General features: G+C 46.3%; 1 protein-coding gene across 1 annotated transcript in view; it reads left to right on the top strand.

Annotated features, from left to right (window-relative positions):
* The window catches only part of LRRFIP1 (LRR binding FLII interacting protein 1), a 278,630-nt gene that overhangs the window by 214,546 nt on the left and 51,418 nt on the right, over window positions 1-12,666 (top strand). The gene's annotated exons all lie outside the window — the stretch shown is intronic.

The raw sequence follows: 12,666 nt of genomic DNA on the forward strand, positions 1-12,666 counted from the left end.
TACCCATTTCCTACTGATTAATTTTTTTGTAGCAGGAGTTCAGCTGCCCTTTGTGTTTTTACAGAAAATAAACTTTGCTGCCTGACCAATCCAGGGTTTGATTGAACAAATTGTTGCAGAACATAGAGATCCATGTTCTGAGGAGTGCCTGACACCACCCAAAACTACCTATTGTCCCTTACAGTGCTACCAGTTATTTAAATCACCTGCTGAGTTTGGAAACCTCAGAGGCAAGAGGAGGAATCCTTTGAGCTGTGCTGCTTTTTTTTGGAGGTCAGCTTTCAGCAGTGCCTTTGCAGAGCCCTCCCTGTCCCAGCTGTCAGACTGGTTCTGGTGTCACCAAAACACATTTTGCTGTAGTAATAGGGCAGACTGCCCAAAAGATCAATAATCAGTATCTCCCAGTGAATTTAGCTGCTGAAATAATTTCAGTGTGGCCAAAGTGCTGAGATTCTGAGTGCAGCCACAAGGAGGAGCAGGAATTTGCTGGAGAGTTGCTTCAGAGCTCCTTTGCACACTCAGGAAGGAGTAACCAGGCTCAGGATTTGTGTTTATGCACAGAGAAAAGCCTGTCAGACACAGCACTCAGATAAAACTGGTCATGGGGTATCCTGAAAATATTGCAGAACAGCTTTGGGTGAAGTGGAAGGATTTAGAGCTTTGGAAAATCTACAACTTGAGAAATCTAGAAACCAGCAGGAATGTTTCCATGTAGATCCAAACTCAAGTTGGTCACTGCTCAGCTCCATAGGAAATGTCCTTTCATACACTCAGGATAGGAGACCAATGAACTGTATTTCAATTAGCAGCATGCAGGGAGTAATTTGCCTTTTCTAAATTCTGTGGAAGGTACGAGGGAGATGCACAACTCGTGGAATTCCTGTCCTGACAGAGCAATTTTCTTCACTAGAAGGAATTTGGGATTTGCTGCACCACCCAGGCCTCCAGCTGCCATTCAGATGGGCTTGAACCCCCCACTTGATATTTAGGGACACAACTGGGGCATCCTGCATGTCCCAGGTGCCACTGAGGAGCCAAACCCCAGGTCATGGTTCTGCTGTACCTGGCACAGGTGAGGCTGCACCTCGAGTGCTGTGCCCAGCTCTGTCCCTCAGTTCAGGGAGAACATGGGGACATTGAGCACATCCAGAGGAGGAGCAGGGCTGGTGAGGGGCTGGGACACAAACCCTGTGAGGAACAGCTGGGGGAGCTGGGGCTGTTCAGCCTGGGGAAAAGGAGACTCAGGAGTGTCACTGTACAGCTCCCTGAAAGGTGGCTGTGCTCAGTGGGGTCAAGCTCTTCTCCAGGCAGCACTGGCACAACCAGAGGACACAAGCTGCAACAAGGGAAATATAGGTTGGATATTAGGAAAAAGTTTTTCACAGAAAGAATAATAAAGTTTTGAAACACTTTGCCTGGGGAGGTGTTGGAGTCACCATCCCTAGGTGTGTTTAAAGAAACACTGGATGTGGCACTCAGTGCCATAGTCTAGTGAGGTGATCTTGGTCTTGGATGACCTTCCAACCTGGTAATTCTGTGATTCTGCACCCTGCCCCTGTCCAGGAATGTTGCAGCAGCCCCTGGGAAGCAGTGGCTGTAGCACAGCCCAGCCAACACCAGGTGCCACTGTTCCCTCAGCATGGGGAAAATCCTGTTTACAATGCAGGGGAAACATTCCCAACCTTTTCTTGCATGCATGGAGCCTCCCGAGCCTGCAGGAACTGGCTCTCTGTTAAAGGCTGGGGTTTAGACATCCCATAATGACTCTGGAGACAGTGCCCAGCCCATCTCTCTTGCAGGGCTGGGGCCAGGACCTCTGCTCCTGCCTGGAGGTGCCACTTGGCCTGAGGCTGGCTACTGCAGGGATTAGCATGTGCACTAAGAACATTTATTTTTCTAAGTAGAGGGTGATTTTGATATCCCTTCCTTCAATCAGGAAAGGAAAAAATACCAAGAATTCTGTAAAATGCATGATGTGAGAGGGTTTAAAGTACATCTGGGTTCACTTGGCTTTTAGATATTTTCCCCCCCTTCAACTTGACTTTGCATTTAGGTAATATTTCATCAGAAAATATAGATAGATAGAAAGAAGGGACTTGTAACCATTTATAAACCATGGTCATGCTTCACTTGGGTTTCTTTTCCTAGAACCACAGGATGGTTTGGTTTAGGAGAGACCTTAAAGATGTTCCACCCCCTGCCATGGGCAGGGACACCTTCCACTATCCCAGGTTATTCCAAACCCTGTCCAGCCTGGCCTGGGACACTTGCAGGGATGGGGCAGCCACAAATTCTCTGGGCAAAATATTTTAATATTTTTTGGGTCATGAGGAGCAGCACTGGAGAGTTCCCTTCCTCTAAATTAAAGCTAGGAAATAAGCATAGTGCAATTAATAGAGACCAGCTAGGAAAAAAAAAAATCAATTCACAGCCCATTTTGTTTCTTCTTTATATTCCAAGTTTTCCTGGGACTGCAGGGTACATCCTGAATTCAGTAGGATGAGCAAAAAAAAGCCCAAAGCTGCGGGAATTCAGCTGTGAGATGCCAGACAGGCAGAAGGGGGCAGTGCAGGTGTTTGGTAAAGGCTGGAGCAGCAGCAGGCAGAGGAGATGGGATGCAGTGGCCTGGAAGGAGTCTGGCTTTTCCATTTTACTTGTTAGGGATGTAAATCACAGCCTGGGTTCTGATAAATAATGAGAATGGACACGGGAAAGAAAACTGCCATCTTTTAAATTTCAGCTGTAGGAAAAATTACCATTTCAAACTGCTCAGTTTCAATCATTTGTAACGTTAGAAATTCCAACACTTACACACTCTTCCTGGAGGGAAAGCATGTACTTTTCTGGTCTAATGAGGATCAGAAATGTGGAGTGACTGGCCACAGAGTAGCTCTCCAGAAACACTCCTTTGAACACAATCAACCATTTTTATGTGGGGACTTCTTGTTAAGCAAGTTATGGATTATCAAAACCAATTTTTTTTTTTTGCCTTACAAATCACAGACCTTGGGGACACATCCATGGGGAAGAAATCTCTTAGTAAAGGCCCTAAGGAAAGACTGACAGAGCAAAAAGCTTGGCTATTTTGCCTGTCTTGTTTGGTCTGATGAAATGTGCCCCTCTCTCTGTAAACCTTGTCCTTTTAGGGACAACAGCATTTTTTTCAGCGTGATAATAAATTTAAATGAATGTTTTGTTGGGCTTGGATTAGGAAAGAAAGGCACCATGGAGGCTGTGGGTGCCCTTCATAGGATTTCAGCAGTGCTGGAATAAAGAGATTTAGGCAACCAAAGATAGATATAGATATAGATATAGATATAGATATAGATATAGATATAGATATAGATATAGAGATAGAGATAGAGATAGATATAGATATAGATATAGATATGGATATGGATATGGATATGGATATGGATATGGATATGGATATGGATATGGATATGGATATGGATATAGATAGATATAGATAGATATAGATATGGATATGGATATGGATATAGATATAGATATAGATATCGATATAGATATCAATATGGATGTAGATATAGATATAGATATAGATATAGATATAGATATAGGTATGGATATGGATATGGATATAGATATGATATAGAGATATAGATATAGATATGGATATAGATATGGATATGGATATAGATATAGGTATAGATATGGATATGGATATAGATATGGGTATGGATATAGATATAGATATGGATATAGATATGGATATGGATATGGATATAGATATAGATATAGGTATATAGATATAGATAAAGATATAGATATGGATATAGATATGCATATGGAGATATAGATATAGATATAGATATAGATATAGATATAGATATAGATATAGATATAGATATAGATATAGATATAGATATAGATATAGATATGGATACAGAGCCACGTGGCTGGGTGGGGCTTGGAGCAACCTGGGCTAGCAGGAGCTGTCCCTGCCCATGGAATGAGGTGGGCTTGGAGGCCCTTCCAACCCAAAGCATTCTGTGATGCCAAAGCAAAGGCAAGAGGGCAGCAAGTGGAGGCACAGAGTGCCCAGGGGCAGGGCAGAGCATTTATCTGCTGTGTGAAGAGGGCACAGCACTGGTGCCAGAATCTGTGCAGCATCATCTGGGCAGCAGCAGCAGCAGGATGAAATGTGCTTGTGCATGCCCCAAGCACCACCAGCAAAACCCCTGCCCAAGGAGAGTCAGCAGCACGTCAGAAAGAAGAGAGATTTATGAAAGGATGTGTTACCAAAAGTTTATCCTGCCCAGAGTGGCAGCTTTATATCTGTTAAACTGCTGGGATTCTTTCCACTGGCTTGAGCTGGGCTTGAGTCAGACTTTGGAGACACAAACACCAGAGCAAGTCCAGACACCACTGGAGTCATAAACAAACCTCCTGCCAGCTGCCCATCTACTCTTCTTCTGCACCAAAGTCAAGAAAATAAAATATGGTTCCTGAGAAGGCTTTTTACAAGTGATGAGAAGATCTACCTGTACTTCCCTAAAGAATGAAATTAAAGCCCAAACCATTTCTCACAGCCAAGGGATCACAAGGAAAATTCAAGTTGGAGAAACCTCAGGAAGTTCTCTCAGCCAACCTTCTCCTTGCTTGAAATCATCTTCTCTCCCCTTTTGAAAACAGCACGAGCAGCTTGTATGGAGAACATTGTTGGCATACACAGTGTTTCATCTCTCCAAAGCAGTGCTGCTTGGTACAAAGAGAATAAATCCCTTTTTTGTTTGAATTAAGAGAAATGGAAGATCTGTGAGACCCATCTGGAGGGCAGGTTTGGGGTGGATTAGTACCTCCATGTGAAACACTGCTTTGATACTCAAATGACCATGGGCTGCTTCAAATGTGCATTTTCCCATTGCTCCTTAGGTGAGGGAGCTGCAGGGAGCAGTGATGGGAGCCTGGGGCAATTCAGCCAGCCTGGGGCATGGCCTGAGGGGTTATCCCAGTGACTGGGAGCTGGCCTGGGATTGGAAACTCAGCTGCCATTCCCAGACATGCCCCATGTGCCTCTGCCCCTCCAAAAGCAGCATGGGCAGGCTGTGCCTCCTAGAAATGGGGGCAAAATGCAAGGTCTTGATATTTCTGCATCTGTCTTCAAGTAAAGCTTTGTATCTCTAAAATGTTCACAATGCTATTATCCAAAAGACTCTGCTATAATACTTTCAAGATGTTTTGTTTCAATTTTTACTTTTTTTTTTTTTTTTTTTTTTTTTTAAATAATGCTCTCCAGCTTTTTAATATATGCCAAATCAAGCATTGTTTCTATCCAGAAAATAAAGTTTCAAATTTAGACCACAGCAGTGCTGAACCTGTTAGATTATTTCTAAATTCAGGGGAATACCTATTCCCCCAAATAGTTTCAACTCTAATAAATCATAATTTCCAGACAGAATACCAGCTAGTTTAGTTTTAAATCCTAACCCTGCCCATTAATTAATTCTTTTTGTGATCTGCTTGGGGATGCACTAACACAGTGTGCTGCACAGCTGTCAGGAACATCCCAATTATTTTTCGAGGGAAAATTACATTTCAAAACAAAAGGGAAGGGCATCTTTTAATCATTTTGACTATGTTTAAATGAGATCACCAAGAGAGACTATAGCTCTGCACAGACATGTGCAGGCATGCTTAGGAATTTGGCTTGCCTGCAGTTTCTCTGTCCCAATTAAAGGCAGATGCAGCCTTTTGCTTCCATGGACATTTATGAACTGGCAGATGTGCTAACAGGGAGAGAGCTCACACAGCAACTGCTCCTGATCTAATCACACACATTCTTACAGTGCTGTTTGCCTCCAGCTTGCCCAACTGCACAAATATTTTCAGTTCTCCTTCCTACCTCCTTGGACTAGGTGCAAGAATCACCCAAGTTTGGGTAATCTGGTAGTTTGCAGTTTTTTTTGTCTTCTCCCCAGTCAAGAGGGGAATTACAGGATGGGCAAAGTGACTTAGGCTACAATTCTGCTTTGCAGATGAGAAGGACCTTCCTTGGAGTGCCTGCCTTTATTACTCTTCATAATTATTCTTATTGATTATTATTCTTTGGAATTCTTCTTCTTATTTTTTTCATGTTATGTTTGTCTTTACACTCTTTTTTTACCCCACCTCCCCATTTCCTAGGTTGCAATATTGTAAATCTGTTTAAAAGCTGATGGTGGTGGTGAGTGGGAGCAGGATCTCCAGGCTGTTCCTATATTTAGGAAAATATGTAACCATGGAACTATGTGAGGTGACAGACAGCAAACCTAAAGCTCTGCTGTGAAATTTGTGGCACAGACGTAATCACCAGCCTGTGACTTCTCCCACCCACCTCCCTGCACAGGAGAACTTGCTGGAGACAGCAAAACTCTTCCCTTTTTTAATGATTCATCCAAATGCAGCCTCTGGCTTCTGGGGAGGGAGCTCAGGGCTTGAATCTGGGGGGATTGGTACTCACTGTGCAGTTTCTAGATAAAAATAAACACATTTCTCAACGCTGGAAAAGGATCATCCAGAAGAGGTGAGTGGCCCACTCCACCCAGCTTTTCATTCCTGTGTTTGCAGCTCCTTTAGGAGATGCTATTCTCAGTTTTTTCAATTTCTTTTAGATTGGAGACTAGTTGAATTTGGTGAACTAGCATTGGATAAAAAGGTAGGGGGGAAATGAAGATGAACAAGGATGGCCATGATCCTGAAGTCCTGAGCATTTTGACATTGGGTTTTCCCTTGCTAAGCTAAAACTTGGGAAACCAGCACTGCAGGGCAATGCCTCCAAACACACAAAAAGCCCTTAATTAACCAGTTTAATGTTACAGCCTTGCACAAAAGGGGTTTTACCTGCAGGGAGGATAATTGTGGGTAAGGAAGAGGTCAGCGTGGGTGATGGGACTAAGCTGTAAACACACCCAACTGAGGCAGCTTATCTTGCTTTAAGTGCACCAAACCCCATTTCTCACTTGGATTCCTTTGTCCAAAACCTTCCTGGTTCAGCAGGATGTGAGCCCACATGCCCCAGGCCAGCAGAGCACCATCACTCATGGCAATGCACCCTTGGGATGTTTCTGGGGTAAGGATTCCCAAAACTCCATCTGCCAGAACTCCCAGGGTCCATCCCATGCAGCTCCTTCCTGTGCTGCAGGGAGAATGGGTATTGCTTGTAACAGAGGTGGTGTCTGTACCACTCAATTAGTGGTTTGTCTGAAGTTTATTCTGTCCTCACTCAGAGCCAGGATTAAAAACATGAAGGAGTTGAATTTTCTCATGTTCAGGTTTGGTTGTTTATCAAATCTTATCTAAAGTACAGAGAGTTCAGCAACACTTCCAGCCACCAGCTAGAAGTGAGCAAAATGGAGATGAGCCCAGCTGCTACAAGGTCTGTTAAAGCTGAACAGTCCAATAGAGAATTAACACCTGTATTATTGATACTTTTGACCCAATAACCAACTTTTGACCCAATAACCAAACTGCTGTGACCCTCAGTGCAGCACTGACTGTCCAACCAGGAACTACTGCCTGAAACCATGGAGAGGAAGGAAGAGCACTGAAAGAGATACCACCTAAAATTCTCCATCTCATCCCATACCTATCACTATATTATAAAAACCCCAAATTTAAACCCCTTCACCATGAGAAATCACACACTCCTATTTAACTACACACCCATGGCTTTAACTCCATCACTCAAATTTGGAATTCTTCTCCAAGGCCTGAGGTCAAAAGTAGTTCTCCAGGGGGTCAGTGTCAGAAAGCACAGAAAGCTCAAAATCCCAGGTTTCTGGGCTCCAGCAGTTGCTCAGGACACAGCCCTCAGTGGCTTGGGGAAGCTCTCCTGGTGACATCAACTCTGCCACTGATGCACGAGCAGAGGGTCTGTGCCCTGGAGCTCCTCACATAAATCACCACAGCTCTGCCCAGCCCAGGTGTCCTGGGGCCTGTTCTTCTGGCTGGCTTAGAATGATTTGTGCCTTTTGAAGATGCAGAAGTGACTCCATCCTGAGCCAGGGCCAGTGACCTGTTTCTGGGATTGATAAGTGATAAATGACAGCAAGGAGCCAAGGGTATCCACTCTGACTCTCTTCAGTAAACAAAGGGTGGAGCCAAACACACATTTTGCTATTTTAGCTTGCTATTAACTTTTCAGTTTGAATTTCCAGCACTTGTTACAGCCTTGTTTTGGGAAGATTTTCCACCCCAGGATGAGGCAGATGTGATGTTTTCATGGGCTGCAAGTGCTTTGAGCTTGCAGGTCAGCACCTCGCTTAGCTGGGCACCACCAGTAGGTAAAACCAGAACAACCACTCCAGCTGAGGATTTTATTTAGTTTTAGTCTCTTTTATGACCACAAGCCTGCACTGAGAGGAATGAAGGATGCTTTTCCAGGCAGAGGTGGGCATTTAGGCAACACAGTTTGATGGGAAAGCTGAAAAAAAGTGTGACCCTGCATTTGCCCACTGTGGAGCACAAAAACCTCTCCTTAAAGGAATCTGGGAAGAGGATGGGGTAGCAGGCAGCTGTCTCCTTCTACCCCTACCAGAGGCACTGAGATGATTTTATTCTCTATGAAATAGCTTATAAAAGATTAAATTCAAGCTATCTCTTACTATTTGTATTCCTCCTGTGTAGTCCTTTGAAGCGTATTTTAATTCTCCCTGTTCCCCAACCTCATTTCAGCTGGTGGTGGTGGAAGGTATTTAAAGTTACAGCCATAATCTCATGGGCCACCATGAAAGGAATTAGGAAAAAAGAAAAAAAAAAAAGGAGGAAACAGAAAGAAATCCCAGGTCTGTCTGAGGCACAGCAGTGCTTATATTTCAATTACAGAGAGCGAGGGGCCAGACTCAACAGAGTCTGAGACAGGGAGAGGAAGAATTATGTCAGAAAACCAGACACTGAATCCATAAAAGAGCAACTGGCTGTAAATGGCTAATCCAGGTAACACAGGGGGCAGGTGGTGACTCGATTCATCAGAACTCAGCACCCACCACCCGATTTACACAGTCAGAGCCCCCAGGGCAGGGGCAGCCCCGGGTGCCTGGGGGATGGCGTTCAGGCTCTGAAAATTCAGCTGCTCAGCCTGCAGAGCTGATGGGGGCAGGAACCTCCCTGCACCATTCCCTTGCTCCTTCCTCCCTTCCTCCAGAAGGGCACAGGGGATTTCTGTCCTGCCACCGGTGCTTGCTGCTGCTGAACTCTGCACAACCGAGTCCCAACCCAGGCAGGGATGCAGGGATGGAGGGATGGATGCAGGGATGCATGCAGGGATGCAGGCACTCAGGGATGCAGGAATGGATGCAGGGATGGAAGGAGGGATGCAGGAACACAGGGATGGATGAAGGGATGACTGCAGGGATGTAAAGATGGATGCAGGGATGCAGGGATGGAGGGATGCATGGATGGAGGGATGGAAGGAGGGATGCAGGGACGGAGGGATGAAGGGATGGAGGGAGGGATGCAGGGATGGAGGGAGGGATGCAGGGACGGAGGGATGAAGGGATGGAGGGAGGGATGCAGGGACGGAGGGATGCAGAGATTGATGCAGGGATGCAGGGATGGATGCAGGGATGGATGGAGGGATGCAGGGATGGACGAAGGGATGCAGAGATGGACGGAGGGATGCAGGGATGGATGGAGGGATGCAGGGACGGAGGGATGCAGAGATGGACGGAGGGATGCAGAGATGGATGCAGGGAAGCAGGGACGGAGGGATGCAGGGATGGATGGAGGGACGCAGGGACACAGGGATCCATGAAGGAGCTCCCTGTGCTCCCACAGCCTCTCCGATAAGTCAGCTCGCCTGCGCCGAGTCCTAGCCTGACCCGGGCAGGGCTCCCGGCACAAACAGAGCCAAAATGTGGGATTGGGTGAACGGGGCTGGGCAGGGATTTGTGTGCCGGAGGTGACACGGTGCAGCTGCCTGCCCGGGGAGATAAACACCCCATCTGGCTCCTCAGGGCCACTTCTCCCATTTCCCAAGGTTTTCCTCTCATAACCCCCCCCGGTTGCGTGGCCCCTGGGCGGCTCCAGGGGTGTGAACACCCATCCGAGCGATGCATCCTGTTCCCCGGCGAACAAGGGAGTGTTTCAAAGAAACTCTGAGCGGGGTGATGCCAAACCAGAAACCTCGGGGAGGATGTTGCAAGTAGGGCTTTGAAGGCAGGGTTTGTTTAGGGACCTCAGGTCTCAGTTGGATCCGCTGATACCGGACATGCCAACGAGAAATTCCAAGTACCAGGCAAAACTGAGTAAGATTTTCAGGATTTGGATACCTTTGGCTGAGCAGCACATAAACATCCTGCCCTCTCCTCAGCAGGGAGGGGAGGAGAAATCACTCTGGGTTAAATCAGAGCTCTCAGACTTCCCCAGCCATCAGCACCCCTCCCTTCTCTGTGCACAATCACAAACCAAGGGCAGCAGAAAGCCAGCAGGGGCTCAGCATAGACTGTGTGTGTTTGAAGAGTGCAGACCTGAGACTAGAACAGGTTCCACTGTGTTCCTACAGAGATGTCAGTCAGGCTTACTGAAGTCACCAGGAGAGCTGTAAACACACAGTGCTGCTTCATCTTTATAAAGGAATTAAAGAGTAAGAAATCCTGCTTGACAACAGGGACAATGAGAGAAGGGGATATAGCCTCCTGAATTTCCTAACTGTGGCTTGGGTCTGATCCTATTAAGAAGAGGGTTTTCAGAAGGGGTTTAATTCTCTCTGCCCCTGCCTGCCTCTGGCCACGCTTTTCCAACAGGAGATGGGACCAGTCTTTTTCCAGAAGCCACTTTCTGGTTTGCTGCTCTCAGTCAGGTCACATCACAAAGTCCTGGAAGCTGTATTGAACAGCTTGATGCTTTTAGGAGATGCAGCAGATGCAGCCAGGCTTTTATCTTTCAGACCCTCCAAAGGGCTGGATCTGTTTTTTATTTAAATGATCTCTCAATTGCTGGTGATTACACAGAGCAGCAGAACAGACCCATTTGGATAATTCCTGCTTGGTCAGAGCCTATATTTAACCTCAATTCCTGTCCCCCTTCCCAACAGTCCATGACAAAGCTTATTCTCCAGCCAGCACCTGAACACCCACAAGTCCTCAAGAAATCGACTTTGGAGCTGGAAAGGATCCAAAAAAGATCCTGCCTGCCAGGAGCTGAGACCAGCACTTCTAATTGCTGTGTGCTCCCTTTCCCCACCAGTGGAAGCAGAGTTCCTGCACCAGCTCCACCTGTGAAGAGTGGCAGCTGCTGGTGTCTCTCCAAACATTTCCATTTCATCCCATTTCCATTTCATCCCATCACCATCCATCTGCAGCTGTATTCCCCAAGCCACTCTCTGGGAGCTTCATGACCTTATAAAGCATGGCTGGGTTTTGTTTAAAGAAGCAAAACCAGCTGCCTGCAGGCTACTTTGATCCTAAACAGGGTTTTTAAGTAGGGGCTGGGTGAAGCCATGAAATAATCTGCTGGGGAGTCAAATCTCATTTTGCAGGGACCCTCTCTGTGAAACAGCACACCTGATTTCCTTGCTTAGTGTCAAATATTTGCTGTCTGTCCAAATATCTGTTTTTGAAGTGGTGCATCCTTTCACTGCTGCTTGTTCATCCTCACATGTGCACACACTCATTTGTGCAGAGGAGCCAGACACAAAGCCAAGGTGAAAAAGCACTAATCAAAGTTGCACACAAAGCAAAAAAAAGGCCCCAAATGCCATTAACTTCCAGGAAACAGTAAACCTTGAGACTCCAAATCACCCTGGGTGAGAGCAAGCCCAGCTCCATTAGGTCCAACACACTCTGCTACACTTCACTGAAGTAGGTCTTTTGGGGTTTATTTGAGGTTAACTGCCCAAATCCCTGGCTTGCAGAGCTCTTTATGTCCAAGATAACAAATGCAAAGGCAAACAGGAGCAAAGAAAGAAGCTGTGCCAGTGCCTGCCTCCCTGCTCTGGCTGCCTGTGTTTGCTGACAGCACAACTATGCAAAGCATTTGGCTCCTCACACATTTGGCCATCCTGATTTGATTCCAGCAGTCCCAAACACAGCCCATTTCTGCTCTGTTTGGTCTGAGGGCTTTGCATAGCAGCCAGGTAGGGATAGCCACAGAGAGCAAACATGTCCTATCAGCACTTTTCCTTGACAAGGAGGGTGAGTTATAAACAGGGCACAAGAGCTGGGCTTTGTCTGCACCTGGAGGATGCTGCAGTGGGAAAAGGCACTGGTTAAACTGGGATAAAGCCTAATTCTGCAAGAGGTGGTGCCACAGAGCTGCCCCATAGGATGGATGCTCCCAGAGCAAGGGCAGTGGGACAACTGGCCAGTTTTGCACCACTCCCAGCTCCAGGCACAGCAAATCCAGATGCAGATCAGCACCAAGCAAATATCTCAGTGCCTGGCACTCCACAACACCTCTGTATCCTGCTGTTTTCTCATGCACCAGAGTCTGGTCTCTATTTGCAAGTGTAGCAATTAAGCTCATGTGCAGATGTCTGTGTGATCCAGGACTCAGAGCCATGAACCTCACAGTGAACTATCAAACCAGTCTCTCTTTAACACATAGGCAAAAATGGACAGATGAGGTGGGGGGAGGAAGAAGGAACTTGCCTTAAGGACAAGGAGCTGGGCAAAAAGGATTTTATTAGTCATGTCCTCAGGGTCCAGCTGCAAAGCAGCTCTGATC

The sequence above is a fragment of the Erithacus rubecula genome, assembly GCF_903797595.1.
Source record: "Erithacus rubecula genome assembly, chromosome: 8".
In the NCBI taxonomy this organism is placed as follows: domain Eukaryota; kingdom Metazoa; phylum Chordata; class Aves; order Passeriformes; family Muscicapidae; genus Erithacus; species Erithacus rubecula.